This window comes from Agelaius phoeniceus, chromosome 17, assembly GCF_051311805.1.
Source record: "Agelaius phoeniceus isolate bAgePho1 chromosome 17, bAgePho1.hap1, whole genome shotgun sequence".
NCBI classification, from domain to species: Eukaryota; Metazoa; Chordata; class Aves; order Passeriformes; family Icteridae; genus Agelaius; species Agelaius phoeniceus.
The window spans coordinates 1,436,181-1,457,714 of NC_135281.1; the positions used below are offsets into that span (position 1 = coordinate 1,436,181).

Below are 21,534 nucleotides of genomic sequence, written 5' to 3' on the forward strand. Positions count from 1 at the left end.
AGGCCGTGTCCCCAGGGCTGACACCCTGCCCGTGCCCGCCCCGCTCCCCTGCGCTGCCCGGCTGCTCCTGGCCCGCGGCGTTTCTAAGGTCACTGCATGCAGGACACTTGTGCTTTTCCCCAGCTCACTGGCGCTGAAGACACGGCCGGCATGGAGCTGCTCGGTGCCACCCTGGCGAGGGCACTGTGACCCTGTCCCACTGCTGCAGCCCCGGCTCTGTCACAGCCTGACCCTGCCTGTCACCCCTGCCCAGGAACCCAGAGCTATCTGTGAGCCCAGCACCCTGTCACCACTGCCTGTCCCCTTCCCCGGGCTCAGCCCCACTCCTCGCCTTGGCCACTGTTCTGTCCACTGCTCTTGCAGTGCAGGGGAGCTGCTGGGAGCCCTGGGAGTGCTGCTCCATCCTCAGCCCTGGGAGTGCTGCTCCATGCCCAGCCCTGAGCCCAGCTCCATCCTCAGCCCTGGGAGTGCTGCTCCATCCTCAGCCCTGGGAGCTCCATGCCCAGCCCTGGGAGTGCTGCTCCATCCTCAGCCCTGAGCCCAGCTCCATCTGCAGCCCTGGGAGCTCCATGCCCAGCCCTGGGAGTGCTGCTCCATGCCCAGCCCTGAGCCCAGCTCCATCTGCAGCCCTGAGCCCAGATCCCTCCCCAGCCCTGCCTTGCTCCTGAGCTCTGTCCCAGGCCCACCCAGAGGCTCTGACATGGGTCAGCTGTGGCCTCACACCAAACTCCTGCTCCACACGCTGCTCTGGCCAGCCCAGCTCAGCCTCTCCCTGCCCATCCCACTCAGGGCTGCTGCTGCTCTCTGCCTTGTCTGCTCACCTCACACCCTCAATCCCTCTTCTTTCACTTCTTGTTTTTCAACCTTTTGGCTTTTTTCCATGCCTCTGCTCCAGCTCTCATTGTATCCTCGGCACTGAGAACACAAACACGAGCACACCTGAAAGCAGAGCCCTGCCGGGATGGCTTTGCCCTGGGGGGTTACCCTGGCCCCAGCCCATCCCAGCCCCGGTGTGGCCATGCCCAGCTGGTGCTGCAAAGGGCCCTGGTGACCAGGTACAGTGCCCTGCCACTGCCACCACTGCGGGGACAGCAGGAGGTGACCCTGCTGCTGGGGATGCCGTGCTGGGTACCACAAAGAGAAATGAAAATGCCAAAACTCCAAAGAAAGCAGAAGGCTCGTGGAGCCTGAGAGGGCAGAGCAATTCCTGCAGGCACCAGGAGGACCCTGGGCACAGCCCTCATCCCTGCTCTGCTCCATGCTGCCACCCCCACGTCCTGCCCAGGCTCCAGGGCGAGACACTCCGATCCTCCTATCCAAACGGATTACAAATTACTGTCTGATCCACTAATTAGGACGGGAGGATGAGTGTGCCTCTGACAGTGCTGTTTAGCAGCCATTTAGCAATGGCTGGGAAGGCAGCGTGGCCGCGAGCACCACACGGTGAGCGGCCACATCTGCTCCAGCAGCGAGCCCGGCAGCGCCCCGGGACCACCCCCAGGGGCAGCCCTGCTGCCAGCAGCTCTGCCCGGCCCCATCCCCGCTCCCAGAGCTGCTCCTGCCCCGCTGCAGAGCCCCCCCGGCTCCCAAGGATGTCCCCAGGTCATTTGGCTCCCAGCTCCGCTGCCATTACTCTGTATTTATTTAACAAAATTAAACCCTGCTTAGTGGGGCTGGCGAAGGCAGGGCAGGCAAATCGGATCTGCCGCTGCTGCTGCCACCGGGTTGGAGCCACCCCAGCGGCCGTGGGGGCACACGGAGCCTCCTTCCCGAGGCTGGGCAGCAGCACAAGCCCCGCAGCTCCCTGGCACCCTGGCCTGCTGTGTGACAGAGGCTGGCTCTGCCTGGGCACCACTCCAGGAGCAAAGCTCCGTGCTGGGCTGGGCTCCCTGAGAGCCCTGGGTCATGGTGCCAGGCATGGCCACGGCTCTGAGAGGAGCCCCCAGCCCTGTGCCCGCCTGCTGGCACAGGGGCAGCTGCCTGTGGGGTTTGGGTGATGCCAGGTGTGTGGGGGCTGCTCTGGACCCCTCCTTCAGGCAGTGCACAGCCATGGGACACTGCCCCAGCCAGGAGAGCCCTCGCTGTCCCTGGCAGGGCCCCTGTGTCCCCTGTAGCTCCTACAGGACCAGGCTCCTCTCTCCTTGGTGAGAGACCTACTCTGGGTCAGGCAGGAGCTTGGGGGGCTCAGGAACATCTCAGGAACAGCTCTACAGCCTCGGCCTTCCCAAAACTCATCCATCCCCCAGCATCAGAGCCCTTCCAAAGCCACCCCAGGGCTGGGCACAGGAGGCTCAGCTCCCATGGGACAGAGTCCAGAGCCAGCAGCACAAACCACATCCCCGGGGCACCAGGGCAGGGATCCCCCTGCCCTCCAGCCCACTGGGACCCCTTGGGTTCTCCCAGCCTGCTGCCCCTGGGCACTGGGACAGCCCTGGCACAGCCCTGGCACAGCATCACCCAGCACAGGATTGCAAAGCCGTTGGAAGGCAGAGGGAGGGGGGAAGCCTCAGGTGCAGGCACAGGCACCCAGAGAGGGAAAGCTTCAGCACAAAGCCTGGCCCAGCCATCACCAGAGGAGTTACAGTGCCATTAATGGATGCTTTCCATTTTAATGAAGTTAATCTACCTTTAAAAGCTCTTTAAGCCCATAAACATATGAGCTGAGAGAGAACAGGACCTGCAGCCACATTTTTACAGCATTTGAGCATGGTTTTTGCAGCCACCTATTTCCCAGCAAAGCAGCTGGAAGAAGAACATCCCTGGGCAGACTGCAGCCCCTCCACTGTGCCAGTTACATGTGGAGATCCATGGCCTTCCAGGAAAAGTGAGATCCTATGTTCCCATTATGATAAAAGTTAGAAAAATAGTGAATTTCAGTGAAAAAACACATACTGTCTTTTCTCAGCTGGGGAGAAGATGGTGCTGGCAGAAGGAGGTGCTCAGGGGGTGGTGAGAAGCCCCTGCCCAGCACAGCCCCCTGGCCCTGGGCTCTCCCTGTGCCCCCTGCTCCCATCCCAGCCCATGGTGCCAGCCAGGCTCTCACAGCAGGAGCTGTGCTGGGGCTGCCTCCAGCCCCCAGCAGGTCCCTGCCTGCTTTGCCAGCTAAGGATCATTTTCCCAATCTCCTGTTACTCCTGGACAGAGTGCCTGGGTTTGATTCTCTGGCTCCTTTCCAGTTTCACCTTTCCCAGCACTGGAGAAAACAGGAGAGTTGGAGCTGGATTTAAACCTGGCATGACCTCCTCAAACACACAGGTCTGGATTCGTTCCTCCCTCCTCCTTGGGAATCCTGTGGAATTCCTGTGCCCTTCCAGCAATGCCAGCCCAGCTGTCAGTGCCAGCAGCACCTTGGGGAGCTGCTCCTTCCTTCCTGCAGGGGAGGACACACACAGCCACCTCCCCAAAAACCTCCAGCTGAGCAGAAACTTCCCATCCCGCCTGCAGAGCCAGGCAGGAGCAGGAATGGCACTGGAGGCTCAAACATGCCTAGGGACAGGACAGATTTCCTCCAGGAGAGGCAGGCAGGGGCTCTGAGGGCTCTTGTCATGGCCTGGGTGAGAGATCCCTGGATGAGGAATGGCCTGGGTGAGGGATCCCTGGGTGAAGGATCCCTGGGTGAGAGATCCCTGGGTGAGAGATGGCCTGGGTGAGGGATCCCTGGGTGAGAGATGGCCTGGGTGAGGGATCTCTGGGTAAGAGATCCCTGGATGAAGGATCCCTGGGTGAGAGATCCCTGGATGAGGGATGGCCTGGGTGAGGGATCCCTGGGTGAGAGATCCCTGGATGAAGGATCCCTGGATGAGGGATCCCTGGGTGAGGGATCCCTGGATGAAGGATCCCTGGGTGAGAGATCCCTGGATGAAGGATCCCTGGATGAGGGATCCCTGGGTGAGGGATCCCTGGATGAGGGATCCCTGGGTGAGAGATCCCTGGATGAGGGATCCCTGGGTGAGAGATGCTCAGCCACACTGGGTGCCTCAGGCATGGGCACTTCTGAAGACCAGGATGGGTGTTCAGGGCTCTCCAGAGGCAGAGCAGATGCAGTTTGGGGTGTATTGAGGTTAAAGCCTGACTCAGAGTGACCCCTCCAACCCCTGGTTTGCCTGTGGGACTTTGGCTCCAAGACCAGTCCCATGTCCTGCAGCTGTGGCAGGCACTGGATTTGGAGCACCTCTGAGCTGTGTCCTCACTGCCCTGCCCTGCAGGAGGGCTTTGCTCTCTTGCATTGGATTTTTGGAAAAAATTCTTCCCTGTGAGGGTGCTGAGGCCCTGGCACAGCATGCCCAGAGCAGCTGTGGCTGCCCCTGGATCCCTGGAAGTGCCCAAGATCAGGATGGCCAGGGCTTGGAGGAGCCTGATCTGCTGGAAGGTGTCCCTGCCCAGGGCAGGCAGATGGGGTTGGATGGTCTGTGAGGTCCTTTCAACCCTTTCAGTCCTGGCAGGGAGGTGGGATGAGCCCAGGGGGGGTGAGGGGCTGACCCAGCTCCCACCACCCCCTCCCTGACCCTTTCCTGCAGGTCACAGGGTCTCCCAAAGCCACCAAAGCCCAGCAAGGAGAGGACACGTGGCCCCCAGGCAGGAGAGAGTGAGGGAGGAGCCCAGCAGTCAGCGCTCCCGCTGGAAGTGGCTCACCTTCCCTGGGACCAGCAGTGCCACCAAAGTAGGGCTGCGGGCACGGAACAGGGCGTCCCATCTAATTATATCAGTGTGTCCCACAAAGAGCAGCTGCCACTGGGCTGCCCTATTTCCTGAGCCCTCCTCTGGGCCGGCAGCGCCGCGCTGGCACCAGCCCTGGCACAGCTCCGCACCCGGGACAGCCTGGCCTGGCTCACACTGGGCTCCCCACAGGCTGTGAGTGATCCCACAGTGCCACAAGGTGCAAACACCAGAGCGGTGCCATGGGCACAGGAGCCAGCCCAGCCGTGCCCTCCCACAGGACACTGCAGTTTGTGTCCCCACTGCCCCAGCTCCCACAGGACACTGCAGTTTGTGTCCCCACTGCCCCACCTGCCACAGGCACTGCTGCTGGAGCCACGAAGGGCTCTGCTGCACAGGGACTGCCCTGGCTCCAAATGGGTGCCATGGGCACTCCAAACCTGACAGTGCCCTCACACCTCCTCCTGCCCCTCTCCCAGCCCAGCACTCGCTTTCCAGCTCAGCTCAGCCCATGCCCCAGGAGAGCCCATCCCCCTCAGGGCTGTGGTAGGATCACAGAATCCCAGAATGGTTTGGGTTGGAAGGGACCTTAAAGCCCATCCAGTGCCACCCCCTGCCATGGCAGGGACACCTTCCACTGTCCCAGGCTGCTCCAAGCCCCATCCAACCTGGCCTTGGGCACTGCCAGGGATGGGGCATGGATAGCAGCCCTATGCCAAGATCCTCTGGAGGTGGCTGGAGCCATCAGGAGGTAAATGGCACCTCAGGCAGCAGCAGGGCTCTGTCAGGAGCAAACCCCTCCTGCCCCTGATGGAACAACTGCAATGAACACGCTATGCTGGGATCATTCTCTGGCTCGGACAGCAGCAGGCAAGGGACCAGCCTGGAGCCAAGGATGCTCAGAGTTGCTGGTGGAGGGGGTGACAAGGGGTCAGCGGATCCCATCCGAAGTCCTCTGTGTTCAGTCTCCCAGAAACTTCACTCTGGAGGTCCTGGCACAAGGCTCTCTCTCCTGACAGAGGATCTCTCGGTGCTCCCCACTGCCAGCAGCCTGTCCAAGGGGTGCCAGAGACCTGGTCCCTCTGTGCATGCTTGGACATGCCCCTTGGACCTCCCTGGGAGCTGCTCCTGGGGGACCCCTCCCTCCCTGCACCCAGCTGAGCCCCGCTGAGCCCCTGCTGCTGGGGTGTGGGTGGCAGGCACGGTCCTGCTCCCCACTTTGCAAACTGGACAGCCCTGAGCCCCTCTCAGGGAAGCCCAAGGGCTGGGGAGTGGCTGGGGGCTGCCTGGCCCCTGCCACCCAGGGGGATGATGGTTTAATCCAAGACTTATTTTGGTTGCTAGGTGATCAAATCATCCATCTGCTTGTGACTGGAGAGCGCCATGAGTCAGCCCCTGCCACCAGCAGCAGAGGGTTCACTCCAGCTCCAGCCTGCCCAGGCCTGGCGTGCCCAGGGCTGCTCTGACAGCAGGGCCTGCCATGGGCACGGGAACAGGGCCTGCCATGGGCACGGGAATGGTCCTGCCATGGACAAGGGAATGGTACTGCCATGGGCATGGGAACAGGGCCTGCCATGGGCACGGGAACAGGGCCTGCCATGGGCACGGGAATGGTCCTGCCATGGACATGGGAATGGTACTGCCATGGGCATGGCAACAGGGCCTGCCATGGGCACGGGAACAGGTCCTGCCATGGGCATGGGAACAGGGCCTGCCATGGGCACGGGAACAGGGCCTGCCATGGACACGGGAATGGCCCTGCCATGGGCACGGGAATGGCCCTGCCATGGGCACAGGAACAGGGCCTGCCATGGGCACGGGAATGGCCCTGCCATGGGCACGGGAACAGGGCCTGCCATGGGCACGGGAATGGCTCTGCCATGGGCACGGGAACAGGGCCTGCCATGGGCACGGGAACAGGGCCTGCCATGGACACGGGAATGGCCCTGCCATGGGCACGGGAATGGCCCTGCCATGGGCACGGGAACAGGGCCTGCCATGGACAGGGGAACAGGGCCTGCCATGGGCACGGGAATGGCCCTGCCATGGGCACGGGAATGGCCCTGCCATGGGCACGGGAATGGCCCTGCCATGGGCATGGGAACAGGGCCTGCCATGGGCACGGGAATGGCCCTGCCATGGACATGGGAACAGGTCCTGCCATGGGCACGGGAACAGGGCCTGCCATGGACACGGGAATGGCCCTGCCATGGGCACGGGAATGGTCCTGCCATGGACATGGGAATGGCCTTGCCATGGACATGGGAACAGGGCCTGCTATGGGCAGGGGAACAGGGCCTGCCATGGACACGGGAATGGTCCTGCCATGGACATGGGAACAGGTCCTGCCATGGGCACGGGAACAGGGCCTGCCATGGACAGGGGAACAGGGCCTGCCATGGGCACGGGAATGGTCCTGCCATGGACATGGGAACAGGTCCTGCCATGGGCACGGGAACAGGGCCTGCCATGGGCACGGGAACAGGGCCTGCCATGGGCATAGGAATGGTCCTGCCATGGGCACGGGAATGGCCCTGCCATGGGCACGGGAACAGGGCCTGCCATGGACATGGGAACAGGGCCTGCCATGGGCACAGGAACAGGTATTGCCATGGACATGGGAACAGGTCCTGGCATGGACATGGGAACAGGGCCTGCCTGGACAATTCGGGCTGCCACGGGGCTGGCCCCATCTGCCCACGTGCTCCTGGAGAACAGGATCCCCACAGCAGCGTGGAGAGCACCTCTGAGCTGTGTCCTCACTGCACTGCCCTGCAGGAGGGCTTTGCTCTATTGCATTGGATTTTTGGAAAAAAATCTTCCCTGTGAGGGTGCTGAGGCCCTGACACAGGGTGCCCAGAGCAGCTGTGGCTGTCCATTGATCCCTAAAATTGTCCAAGATCAGGATGGGCAGGGCTTGGAGGAACCTGATCTACTGGAAGATGTCCCTGCCCATGGCAGGCAGATGGGGTTGGATGGTCTGTGAGGTCCTTTCAACCCTTTCAATCCCATTCTGGGATTTAGTGATTCAATCAGAGCGACTTGGAAGGATAAGATGAGCCCCACTAGAAGTATAGGAAGGTTTGGTGTTCCCCCCCAGCACAGCTCAGCCTCCCAGCACAGCTCAGTCCCCCCAGCACAGCTCAGCCCCCTCAGCACTGCTCAGCCCCCCAGTAACTTCCCTCTTCTGCAGGGACATCCCTACCCCTGTACACTGGGAGCCCAGGGAAAGCCAACAGGCTTCTCAGGAGAGCAAGGCAGAAAGGCAACAGTTTGGGAGAAAATAACATTTTCATAAAGTGTTTGAAGTCATTTGGAGGAGGAAAGTGGGAAGGGAGAGGAATCAGAGTCCCTGTGAGTGTGTGATGCGTGCGTATGTGAGAGTGCGACAACAGGAGCCTCCCTCTCCGCAGAGGAGAAACCATCTCAGCTTCTCAGCTTTGGGAGAGTGTTGAGACACTGGGAAATTAAAGCAATGCCCACAGAACGTGTTTGCAAAGTCCAGTTTCTTTGGTGAGGCACCACGTGTAGGTGTCACACTGCTGCTGGCAGCGGGCACGTGCTGGGCACGGGCGCTGGGTGCGGGCTGGGGCTGCCCAGGACCCTATGCTCTGCCACGTGCAGCCCTCGGGACCTGAAGGCCACCAGGGCCAGTGCAAATCTCCAGTGAGATGCCCAGGCCTCTGTGGGAGCATCAGTGGCTACCCCTTGCCCATGGCAGCCCCAAAGGAGGAGAACCACGGATGGCAGAAATGGGACAGAACCACAGCAGAGCAGCTGGAGCTGCCCCAAGCTGCTTTCTCTGCCTCCTGCCACTGCATGTGGGCAAAAGAGCCCCGACTGTCCCCTCCCTCTTCCCCCAGCCCTGCTGAGCTGTGCCAGGGCTCAGCCAGCACCCCGGCGGCCCCACAGCATCCCAACCCCAGTGCCGGCATCCCAAAGCCCGGCAGCGGGGCTGGTGGCCTCCCCGCTGCTCTCCACAGCCCTGCCAGCTCCCCCGGCAGCTATCACGACTTCTTAGTGCAGAGAGACTCACTAATGAAGTGGAAAAGGAGGAGGAGGAGCAGGCTGAACGGTCCGTCCTGAGGGACAGTGCAGCAAGGAGGAGGAGGAGGAGAAGGAGGAGGAGGAGGAGAGCCTCAGCACTGATCTCGGCTCAGCAGCCACCCAGGAGAGGAAGCAGTGCCGGGGCAGTGGCGGGGCAGTGGCGGGCTGGAAGGGCCGAGGGCCGGCAGCCGGGGTGGGACCCGTGCCGTGTGGGCAGGAGCTCGGCCCCGCTGCGTCAGGCCCATCGGAGCGGCCTCGCCCCCAGGGCGGGAGGGAAAGGGGACCTGTGCGCCCAGGGACAGCCTCGGCACCCTCTGGAGCTCAGGAGTGCCCAGCCCGCAGGGCAGCAGCCCCGGCAGGGAGCGGCAGCTCCTCACAGCAGCACGGGAGGGCAGGGGAGGGGAGGACAGGCTGGGCTGTGTGGGAAGGGGGTTTTTCTCCACATCAGGTGGACCCCGTTCCGAGCTGCCTCTGCAGGGCCTGGCTGCTGTGCCTGTGGGCAAAGCATGGCCGGGGGCTGCAGGGAGCTACCGACCCCCGGGCACCGGCCCTGGCTGGGCAGCAGCCCCAGGAGCAGTGCCACAGGAGGGGCAGGTTATCCCAGGCCACAGCTCCAAGCAGAGCCTGGGAGACATGAGGGTGACCGGGGCACATGGGCAGAGGCTCCTGCAGCTCTGAGGCCTCGCTCCATTCCTTGGGGCCCCGAAGCTGGGGAGCCCCAGAGTGCAGCAGCCTCCTGTCCCCAGGTGACACGGGGGGCTCTGAGCCCAGCCGGGCCTCCACCGCTCCTCTGGGGGCAGGGGGGCTGCTGTCCCCTGCTCACAGCCCCAGTCCAGGCTGGGGACAGGACTCCTGAGCCTGCCCAGGGCCAGGAAAGGACCGAGGAGCTCATGGGGAGCTTGGGTGCCCCATCCCTGCCCATCCCTTCTCTCATCATGGAGGGCATGCAACTTCTGGGAGCATCATCCCTTCCATGAGCACCTCTCCCTCAGGGAGTGTCACTCCATGCTGAGCAGGGCAGGACACACCTCTGTGCTGTGAAGGTCTGGCTGTCCATGTCCCTCCCATATATCCTGCTTGGAAAGCACAACACCAACCTTGGCTTGCCATGAAATCCGTGTTCCCATCCCAGAGGTTTTCCCCACAACAGGCAGGGCAGGCAGGGAATGGTTCCAGTGGCTGTGAGGGGACAGCTGAGAACTGCTCCTCCGTTCTCCAGCCAGCTGAAACATCTAACACTGTCACTGGGCCTTGAGCTCTGCCCAAACCAGCAGCAGTGCCCAGCTGAGACTGAAGGAGGGTGGGATATTTAGAAAATGCCAAACCAGCCCTTTCTGATTGTTCAGAAAATTGCCTCAAACTGTTCAGAACAAGAAAATCACTGGACAAAGGGCCTTGTCCATCAACTGGGTCAGTCCTAACCCCAGCCCCGAGCCCTGGCTGCCCCAGCAGCTCTGCCCAGGAGGGAGGAGGTCCTGGTGCAAGGCACTAGGTCCCTGTCCCACCTGGCTGTGGTGCCCGTGTCCAGGACTTGCCCAAGCCAACGTGGCCCAGCTGCAGCCCCAGAGCAGCCACCAGCCACCATCCCACCTCCAGCATGGGGAGGATGAGTCGGTCAGGCGAGCAGCGAGGGAGCGTCACCTTCGCTCCCGCAGTGAGAGCGGAGCCATTCGAATTCTCTCTCTCTGACACACACTGAGCCATTTCCGGGAGTTTGGCAGGGAATAACATTATCTATAAATATATAAATAATGTTATATAAATATACCATTATCTATAAATACCCTGGGGTGCTGCTGTGCTGACGGCCCTGCCCATCCCAGGAGGGCTCAGCCTGAGGGTCAGGGACAGCATGGCAGGGCTGTGCCAGCCCAGACTGCGGGCAGTGGGCACAGGGCAAGAGCTGGGCAGGACCTGGGGGCACAGAGTGAGCCGAGGAGCACAGGGGTAAGGGAATGAGGGGGTTCCCAAAGCACATCCTGAGGGTCCCTCTGCTGCTGTCTGACACAGAACCAGCTCATCTCTGCCTCCCCAGGGGGACCCCAGGCACAGAGGGGCTCTCACACCACAGCAGGCACCAACAGAGGCTCCTCAGGGCACCAGGGGATGCCCTGAACACTCCAGGGACACTTGCTGCAGGCATTTCACAGCTCTCCCAGTGGAGGGAAGCTGCTCCCTGCAGACTCCTGGCCATCAGCTGGGCAAGCCTAGGATCAACATGAGGAATCAGTGACACCTCCAGCACCTGCTCCTCTACCAAGGCCCTGAGACACTGGGTGAAGAAAACCCTTCAGCCCAGATGAGAGGGAAGCAGTGGGGAGGGGACCCAAGCCTCCCCACCCCCAGGCAGGCTGTCCAGCCCCCTCTGGAATGGCTGGAGCCTGGTGCTGTCACCCGTCTGTCACCTGCCAGGGAAAATGGTGTGGGTGGTCCCAGTCCTGTGGAGACACACGAGACAAACAGCTCAGGGGCTGGGATATTAAATACTTGACGTAAGGAGACTCTCATGATGCTCACCACAGGCCTCACCACTCCTCCTCAGCACAAGTGTCACTTCAGAGCTCCTGCAGAGAGCTCAGCTGCTCTGAGTCCTCAGCAGCAGCCCTATGGACAGCACGGGAGAATGCCGGGGAAACCAAACCCAAAGACAGCTGTTGGAGGCCCGAGGAAATGGGGTCCTTCCCTGTGGGAGTCGATCAAGAGATGTGCAGAAGGGTCCATACATCCCAGGGACTGCAGAAGCCAGGCCCAGGAATATCTAAACCATCCCACAGCCAGCACAGCGTGGGTTTGGGGCTGTCTGTCTCTTTTCCTCCATCCCATTCAACTCCAGAGGGCATAAACCCACAGAAGACCACAGAACCGTGGGATCAGGGACTGGTTTGGGTTGGAAGGGACCTTAAATATCATCTAGTTCCAACCCTTGGCCACGAGATCTCCACAACAGCTCTGGAAGTTGTGCTGTGCCTCCTTGCAGTAGCTTTGCTTTCCTGGCCAAGAGCTGCAGCCAGGCAAAGCTCTCAAGAAAGACAATTTTCCTGACAGCCCATGGTCCAGAGCTACCAGACAAGCACAGGAAAGGCTGACATACATGGGAGCCTTCCTGAGCAGAGCCAGAGCTGGCACAGGAGGGCTCAGCATGGTAGGAACCTTCTCTCTACAACATCTCTACAGCAGGAAGAGGCTCAGGACCTTCTCCTGCACACCCAAACCAGGGGTTACACAGAGCCCACAGCAGTGTCCACTGGGAGCTGCATGGTTGCTGTAGCCACAGTCTGTGCCCACAGATGGATGCAAGGGACCTCCCAGAGCAGAGCTGTGGGCAGCTACAGGTGAGGAACACAGACATCTGCAAACCCTGCCATGGAGAGCAGCACAGGCCCAGCCCGGGCTGCAGGAGCTTGGTGCCAACCCCTGGAGTGTGGCTTCAGCAAAACTCTGCTGTAGGGACCCAGATTGCAGCACCTCAAACCCTGAGCCAAGGGCTTCCCTCACAGACCTGAGCAGAACCTTCACCTCTGTTTATTCTGCACAGAGCTAAACACACCCCTGAAATGAGAACACCAAAGCGGCCTCAGTGCCCAAAATTACTGCCCCTGAGCCCCCCAGTGACAGCCTGAGATCTCCTGCAGCCCCTTTGCCTCAGCAAGTGTGACCAGAGGCCGCCTCCAACAGGCTCCTGGTGGGTGGTGGGCAGTGCTCAGCCTGCCCTGGGTGCCCAGCACAGAGGGGCAGGGGGGCTGCAGCTGGGGGCTGCCCACCCCAGCATGGCTGGGCCAAGCACAGCCAGCTGTGGATCCTGGGCAGGATTCCCCCTGGAAACAGGGCAAGAAAAACCCCACGAGCTCGGAATGAGCTCCTTGAAGCCCATCCAGGAGCAAACGGGAGCCAGCCCAGCTCCTGGCAGCCAGCACTGCCCGGGGCTGGCGGCCCTGGCCTGGGCTGGGCAGCAAACGGGGGACGCAGGTGGCTGTCGAGGCCAGAGCCCTGCCAGGGCCAGTCCTGGCTGCTGCCCTGCGCTGTGCCCTGCGCTGTGCCCTGCGCTGCGGATGGCACCGGGAGGATGCGGGGAGGCAGCTGCCATCTGGATCCAGGGCTCTCCATCTCTGCGGCGTGGCAGCAGCGCTCGGTGCTGATTGTGGGCAGATTAGAGGGGACACAGCGTGCTCATCCCGATCCTGCTGCGCTGCCGCTACCCAGGCTGGAAATAAAGCCTCGTTTTTCATGCAAAGATGCACAATGGTTAACAGGGAAAAGCTTGCCTGGGAGGCATGCAGGTAGCAAACCAATTTCCAAACGGGTCTCCAATTACTCCTGATGGTTATTCGATTTACATTTTTTTCTGGCTCACCAGATGTTGATGCTCCGAGGGTGAAATTGGGCCCAGCACGAGGGTGTGGGAAGGTGCAGGAGTCCCCTACTGCAGAGTGGCACGTTTCCCTGGAGCTGCTCTGTTCCTCACCACTCACAGCCATGCTTCCAACCGTACCGTGCGTCACGGACACGGAGAGGAGCGAGGGAGCCGGGCTGCTGCAGACACGGAGCCACATCTGCCAAGCCCACAGCTGGAAAACCCCCATTTTCCTGCCAGCACAGGCGGCAGCCCCGCGTCCCAGAGCAGGAGTGGCAGCTCCTACCAGGTGACAGCTTCCTGTGAGAAGCCCCTGGGCTGGCTCTGTGCTCTGCTTCCTCGGAGGAAAAGCAGTGGAGGTGGATTCACGAGGCTCCGAGAGTCCATTTTGCAGGAAATGCTCCAAGCTGCCCGGGTCCTGTGGAATGCCAGCCCCATGGACACGGCTGCCCCTGGCACTGCAGGTGCCAGCCCCACACCAGGCACGGGGTCAGGAAGGTCAGCAGGGCTCTGCTCCTCAAAGGCATGCTGGTGCCAAGCTCCAATGGAAACGATGGCAACAAGGCTCTGAATCCCATTCCTGCCTGGGCCTCATCCTGGCCCTGAGCTTCCAGAGTGCGTCACGGCAAAGGCCCAGAGCAGAGTTTGTTATGTGGTACCTCTCTCCTGCAGGGGACTGGCATGGGGAGGGGACATTTGTCTGCCCCTCCAAAAGCCTAATGATAGTGCAACAACCCAACCACAATCCTGGAACTGATCCCGGCCCTTGGTGCAGCTGGAGTGGCACCGGGGGTGGCACACGGGGACAGGGACAGCAGGCACTGACCTGCCAGGCGCTGCCACTCGCTGCCAGCCAGCTCCATTCCTCATGGGCTCCACTGCTGCCCACAGCCCCACCAGCTCTGGGCAGCCTGGAGCACCTTTACACAGGAAATCCACTGGGAGAAGGGTGAGGGTCGGGCACAGGGTGAAGGTCAGGGAGCTCTGCCTGCAGCCACTGCCCACACACTGCAAACCATCCCCGCCAGGGGAAGGACAGGGCACATCCCAGGCACGGCAAACACTGGCCAAGGCCATGCTCAGTGCCAGTGGCCACTCGTGACATGGGGACAGGTGCCCAGAGACCACCAAGGCTGCAGCCAGGCGGGGGCCCAGGCACAGGTGTGCTCACACAGCTCCCCACACGTGCCTGCTGCCTCCATCACCCCTGAGCGTTCCCTGGCACACACCTCCAGCCTTGTGCCCTGCACACCCGCAGGGACATCACCAGCGACCGCTGCACACGCGTGTGTGTGACACACACCCCCAGAGGGACACACGAACCCCAGGGGAACACACACACACCCAAGGGGAGCACACACATATCCTAGGGGAACACATGCACATCCAAGGGAAGCACACACATATCCTAGGGGAACACACGCACACCCAATGGGAGCCCACACGTATCTTAGGGGAATACACGCACATCCAAGAGAAACACACGCACATCCAAGGGAAGCACACACATATCCTAGGGGAACACACGCACATCCAAGGGGAATACACGCACATCCACGGGGAACATACGCACACCCAAGAGGTGCACACGCACCCAGAGCAGAGCACACACATATCCAAGGGGAACACACGCTCGCCGATGGGAGCACACGCAGGCGCGGGCCGCGCACACCCGCACGGCCGGGCTGGGGCCGCTCCCCCGCCCCGGCTCGCTGCGGAGGGCACGCTCCGGGAATCGGGGCCACCCTCAGCCCCGCAGCTCAACCCCGGCCCCGCGCCGTGGCTCCCGCAGCCGGCACGGCTCCGCAGAGGGTCCCCGCACACGCTCCGGGCCGGGGCTCCCGCACACGCATATATTTGTGATATTGGTGATGCGGGGAGCAGCGAGGCAGCGGCGGGGCCGGGCTCTGCCGTGGCTCCCGCACCCCTGCGCAGCCGCGGCCCCGCCACGCCGCAGCCCGCAGCGGCAGCCGGCCGCCCTCTGCCCCGCACGGACACGCGTGGGGTGGGCTGGGCCACGCCCCCGGGGTGCGGGATGTCTCTCACACACAGACACACAGACACACACATTCACACTCACACACACACTCACACACGCTCTGAGCCCGGTTGCTCCGCAGCCACTTAACTCTTTGTTGCTCGTTCCCGCACCAGCCAGCCCAGCCCTGCACCAGCCAGCCCCTTCCCGCACCGTCCGGCCACACACCCCGCTCTGTCCGGCCATCCCTGCCGCACCGTCCGGCCACACACCCCGCTCCGTCCGGCCACACACCCCGCTCGGTCCGGCCACACACCCCGTTCCGTCCCGCCATCCCTCCCGCACGGTCCGGCCATCCCTGCCGCACCGGCCGGCCCCTTCCCGCACCGGCCGGCTCCTTCCCGCACCTCTCAGACCTTCACCCCGCACCGTCCATCTCTCCATCCCGCACCGGCCGAGCCGTTCCCCGCACCGTCCGTGCCCTGGCCCCGCACCGTCCATCCCCGCCCCGCGCTCCCGCCCCGCTCCCGGCGCCCCCGGCCCCCCGCAGCCCCTCCTCACCTGGCCCGGCTGTGCGGGTCCCGCGGCGGGGCAGCGCCCGCTGCTCGCAGCGCCCCGGCGGGCTGGGCGGGGGGCCCGGCTCGGCTCGGCCCGGCCCGGCCCGGCCCCGGCCCCGGCCCCGGCCGCTGGCCGGCCCCGCTGCCCCCCTGCCCGCGGCGCGGTGCGGCCGCCTCGCCCCTATGCGGAGGCTCGAGCGGCACCGAGGCGATGCCCATTCATTCAGCTTGGCCCCCGCAGCCCTCCCCTTCCGCCCCGCGCCCCAGCCGCCTGCATGGAGGGGGCTGGCGATGCTGCAGCGGTACCCAGAGCCCCCGGAGAGCACAGTGCGGAGAGGAGGGAGGGAGAGGAGGAGGAAGGAGAGCAGAAGGAGGGAAGAGGAAAGAGGGAGAGGGAGATGGCTGCCCCCAAAACCAGAGCTGGATCTGGAGAAGACTCTGGGATTTCCACCAGGAAATCAGGGCAGGGAGCGGAGCGGGGCCGGCGCAGCACCCCCCGCCCAGCCCGGCACGGCAGCCCCAGCCCCGCTCCCGGCGGTGCCGAGCCAGGGGCTGGGGGCTGCGGGCGGTGGGCACGGCCCCGAGCGGGGCCAGGGCAGGGCACGGCCCCCCTGCCCAACCCAGATGTCCCCCCTGAGACCGGGCTGACCCAGCCGGGGGATGCCAATCTCCCCAGCCAGGAGCTTTGCTTTAAGGGCATGGAAAGCTTGGGGGGCACCTTTTGGTGGTGTTGCCAATCTGGTGTACGGGGGCTGCACGCTTGGCCCACACCTGCATTTTTGCAGAGCCCAGCTTTGCTCAGATGGGGCCCCTTGACCCTCACACACAGTCAGGACCCCCTCACACGCACCAGGGTCCTGAGCCCCAGGATAACGTCCTGCACGCCACATCAAAATTTCTCAGCTTTTCCTAATCTGGGTCTTGCCTAACCCTCTGGAAAATAATCCACTGACCATCTGCCACAGTGAAATTCATTTACAGCCTTGCACAAATTAGGCTCAACTGTTCACTTCCTGCTCCTCTTCTGCTCAGGGCTTTTGGTCGCTCTGGTGCACGTGTGTCTCCCTTCCCATGGACTGGGGGTGACCTTCCCATGGACTGGGATGTCCTTGCCGTGGACTGGGATGTCCTTGATGTGGACTGGAGGTGACTTTGCCAGCACTGGGCTGCAGGGCAGTGCCTGCTCCTGACACACTCTTGGATCTCAGGGTGCTTTCTCCTGATGGGATGGCATTCCCATGCCAGGATGGCATTCTCATGCCCAGCTTTGCCATGGACTGGGGGTAACTCTGCCATGGGCTGTGATGTCCTTGCCCTGTGATGTCCTTGTCCTGGGCTGGGTGTGACCTTGCCATGGAGTGGAGGTGACCTTGCCCTGGACTGGGCTGCAGGGCAGTGCCTGTTCCTGACATGCTCTGAGATCTCGGGCTGCTTTCTCCTGGTGGGATGGCATTCCCATGCCAGGATGGCATTCCCATGCAGCCATGGCATTCCCATGCCCTGATGGCATTCTCATGCAGTCATGGCATTCCCATGCCCTGATGGCATTCCCATGCCCTGATGGCATTCTCATGCAGTCATGGCATTCCCATGCCCTGATGGCATTCCCATGCAGCCATGGCATTCCTGTGCAGCCATGGCATTCCCATGCAGCCATGGCATTCCCATACAGCCATGGCATTCCCATGCCAGGATGTCATTCCCATGCAGCCATGGCATTCCCAAGCCAGGATGGCATTCCCAAGCCAGGATGGCATTCCAATGCCAGGATGGCATTCCCATGCCAGGATGGCATTCCTATGCAGCCATGGCATTCCCATGCCCAGGGCACAGAGCTCTGCCCTTGGGAGGGCTGAGGAGCCTCTTTGGGGACCAGCCTGTCCCTCTGGCTGCCCTTGGAGGTGTGTGCAGGGCAGGTGAGGAGCCTTCATGGGTCCAGGCAGGACAGAGCAAGAGCTCCTGGATTTCCCTCTGCCAGGGATCCCAGCCTGACCTCGGGCAATCCAGGTATTGATCCAGGTGTTGGTGGTTTCAGAGGTGATTCCAAACCCGTGGATTTTGCTGGTTTGGGATGCCTGGCCAGGGCTGCCCCGTGGGAGTGAGGGCTCAGAGCCAGGACTGCTCAGTTCTGTGAAACACCTCTGCAGTCCCTGCACCTGCTTAAAGCCTGGCCTGGGGGTGAGCACCGTGTGGGAGCAGCGAGCACGGGGATTTTCCCATCCCTTTGCCCTGGTGCTTTTGCAAATGGAGAGCTGGCTTTCTCGGGAAGAGGCTTCATTCTCTAAGGAAAATGGAAATATACAGATTTTTTTTTTCCTTCCTGTAGCAGATTCAGCAAAAGTGCAGCTGCCTTCCCAGTCCTGAATACAGAATTGACCATTCAGTTCATCCCTAAGGGGAAATGGCCCAGCAGAGAGGAACAACGAGCCCCACAGTGCTCTCTGCACCCTCCAAAGTCTTTCTCAACCCTGGAATTTTCCTCTCCCAAATTCCAGGGGTGCCTGGCTCCCTTTGCAGGGCAGTGAAGGTTTTCCTCATGCTTCCAAGCCCCCTATCTGAAAAGCTATCAGCTTCCAAATGTATAGTCTTTTCCCCTTAAACTGTAATTTTCCAGGTTATTTGTCCATGATGGAGCCTGGGGGGCAGAGGCACTGGGGCAGCCAGAGCAGGAGCTGGGTGGGTGCTGGAGGGCACCCCAGGGGGACAGGGCATTCCAGCCATGCCAAGGGCATGGAGGGCTGGCACCAGGCAGCCCAGAACCTTCTGGCTGTGAGGAGCAATGCCTCTGCCATCCTTCTGCCTATTCCTGAGCCTCATGGCCACTCCAAGTGGCTGGAAGGACATGAAAGGAAGGCACAAGGGATGATGTTTGCTGCTGATTGCACTGTGAGTGTCCGGGTGCTGCTCAGGAAAGTCACTCAGTGTCCTGAGCAGGCCAGGCCAGGTGCAGTGCCAGGGGCATGGAGCAGCCCTGGCAGGCTGCAGGAGCCCCTGCTGGGCTTTCAGTCAGCAGCCCAGCAAAGGCCGTGTGGAGGAAAAGAGAAGAAGGGAATTTAGGAAGACATTTAGGAATCAATTATTTTATAATATTTAAGAAGAAATTCCTCCCTGTGAAAGTGGGCAGGCCCTGGCACAGGGTGCCCAGAGAAGCTGTGGCTGCCCCTGGATCCCTGGAAGTGCCCAAGGCCAGGCTGGATGGGGCTGGGAGCAGACTGGGATAGTGGAAGGTCTCCCTGCCGAGGGCAGGGGGGTTGTAACAAAGATGCTCTTTGAGATCTCTTCCAGCCCAAACCATTCTGGAATTCTGGGATTCTATGAATGAAGGGCAGCTGGAGAGGTTTTTCTGTGAAAGAGCCCAAAGCCTCATTTCTCAGCTATACCAGAGTGAAGAGGGGGCTTGGGCACCTGCAGGAAAGCCACAGGCAGCTCCAGAGGCTTCTCCAAGTGAAGACAAATGGTTCTCATTCCTGGTGATCCAGGAAGGAGAATGGAGGGTGACACAGTTCAAGGCAGAGGGGAAATGATCTCTGCAGGAGCTGGTGTGGTGAGCCCTGGTTCACTGCCAGGCCAGGGAGCTGAGGGCAGCCCCAGTGCAATGGCAATGTCCCTGAGCAGGGCAGTGCTGTCCTGAGGCACTGACACACCTGGAGCACTGATGGCTCAACAGGAGGGACTCAGGCATGACTGGGCTCCAGGGGGAGCAGAGCAGTGTCTGCACAGCAGGGATGGGCAATGGGCAGCAGATTTCATAACTTTATTTTGTGGGGCGTGGCGCAGGATTCGCCAGGAGACGGAGGGAGGGTTGTCATTGAATCACCCTCCAGCTTCCCTTCCCCAGGCTGCTCCTGCAGGAGCTCCACTGCCCCTTGGGCACACGCACAGAGCCGGGGCTGTGCCCCCCGGGCCCCTTGGGAGTGCCAAAGCCACCCAGGGCCATCCCAAAGCCACCCCGGGACCATCCCAAAGCCACTCTGGGGCCACCCCAAAGCCACCCTGGGGCCATCCCAAAGCCACCCCGGGTCCATCCCAAAGCCACCCCAGGGCCATCCCAAAGCCACCCTAGAGCCACCCCAAAGCCACCCCAGGGCCATCCCAAAGCCACCCAGGGCCATCCCAAAGTCACCGCAGGGCCATCCCAAAGCCACTCTGGGGCCACCCCAAAGCCACCCCAGGTCCATCCCAAAGCCACCCCAGGTCCATCCCAAAGGCACCCCAGGGCCATCCCAAAGCCACTCTGGGGCCATCCCAAAGCCACCCTGGGGCCATCCCAAAGCCACCCAGGGCCATCCCAAAGCCACCCCAGGTCCATCCCAAAGCCACCCTGGGACCATCCCAAAGCCACCCCAGGGCCATCCCAAAGCCACCCCGGGTCCATCCCATACCTCTCAGCTCGCTGGGCTCAGCACTAGGCCAGACTCAGCATCCTGAGCACCGTGTGTCCCTCTGGGCTCCAGGGCTGTCCCTCATGAGGGGACACAGAGAACAGGGGCCGTGTCCTTGCAGGGTGCAGGGTGGGTGACTCTGTGCTCATCCCGGGCCCAGGGGCTGTCCCTGCAGCAATGGCAGCCAGGCTGGCTGGGTGTCAGGGCAAGAGACGAGGCTGGCACAGCATGGGGGAGCTGAGAGTCACCATAGTGATGTGGCTGGAGCAGGTGGGTGCTGGGGATCACCAGCCATGGCTGGGAGAGGGGACAGGCAAGGCTCTGGGCAGCCAGCAGGACAGGGAGCCAGGCCAGAGGCAGGCATGGATGACAGAGGCACGTAGGAAACAAGGGAAGGGCATCAGAGAGGCTTTCTGAGCCTTTCTGAGCATGGCTGAATGTGTGGAGAGCAGGAGAAAAATCAGAGAGCTTTGAAACTTTTGGGAGAAACACAGGGTCAGGACTCGGCTGGGCAGGGGGGACAGAGGGCAGGGACAGTGTGAGTGTGGGGTGGAGAAGAGAAGGCCTGGGAGATGGGGCAGCAATCCAAGCAATCCAAGGGGACTTCTCCAGGCTTAGAGATGTTTGTGCTGCAAACCTGAGGGGCCCTGGCACTGCTTATGGGGACAGCAGAGCAGGGGGACGTGTGATCAGGCTGTGCCCGTGGCTGGGAGCTGAGGGTGCTGCCAGGACAAACAGAGGGATCCAGAAGAGTCCCAGCACAGCCGCAGGGCACAGCACAGGAGGGTGAGGCCCTTGCATCCCTTATGGAGGATGCTGTGTGGGAGGGCTGAGAGGAGCAGGGTCCTTTAGGGAGGAGGAGATGGGAGCAAATCCCAGAGGAGCTGTTTGGAGCTGAGGAGTTTGCTCAGATTGGGATCTTGTGCTATGGTTTGCCCCATGGGCACAGGGAGTGTGTGACCCCCCAGGTCACACCAAGGCCCTTCTGTTTCAAGTTTTGGCATGGCAGGGTTCAGCTGCTGGTGGCTCTGCAGCCCACAGGACAGGCTTGGGGTGTCACTCTGCTCTGAGGCAGGAACAGCTCCCCTGGCACTGCATTGCTGCTGTCCCCAGGGGTGACAGAGCGGGCGAAATGTGACAATGGCCAGTTCAGTTATAATGGGCCAGATCTTCAATGCCAGCAGGAGAAAATGATGGGTCTGGATCACTCCAAGAAGCTGGGGAGGCACTGGGGGAAAATGTGTGGAGTGGGAAGTGAGAGGAGAAGGAGGCAGTGCCCAGGGATGGACACAGTGCTGAGCATGAGCAGGCACTGCTGGGGCTGTGGGACAAACAGCCAGGGCTGGCCCAGGAGCTGGGGACAAGGGCAGGTAAGTGAAGGCAGGGGAGGCACTGCAGGTGAGCAGGGTGCAGAACTCCCACCCCCACAGAGGGGCAGGAACAGGGACGGGCACTGAGCACTTGGCTCCCACAGACTCAGCAAGCTCTGAGCCCCTCCAGGGAGATCCTGCAACCTTCTGCACTTCAGGGTGCTGCAGGTACCTCTGGAGACCACTGAGGGGT

General features: G+C 61.8%; 1 protein-coding gene across 8 annotated transcripts in view; it reads right to left on the reverse strand.

The window, feature by feature from the left end:
• Positions 1-20,017, reverse strand: part of DLGAP4 (DLG associated protein 4) — a 156,122-nt gene extending 136,105 nt beyond the window's left edge. For 2 of the 8 annotated variants that reach the window (XM_077187363.1, XM_077187362.1), the window contains exon 1: positions 15,594-16,051. The gene's annotated coding sequence lies outside the window, so the exon portion shown is untranslated. Of the gene's footprint in view, positions 1-15,439; positions 15,457-15,593; positions 16,055-19,971 lie in introns of those variants that run through there. The other 6 variants (XM_054644551.2, XM_077187360.1, XM_077187358.1 and 3 more) reach the window with 6 other exon arrangements.
• Between the last annotated feature and the right edge of the window lie 1,517 nt (positions 20,018-21,534).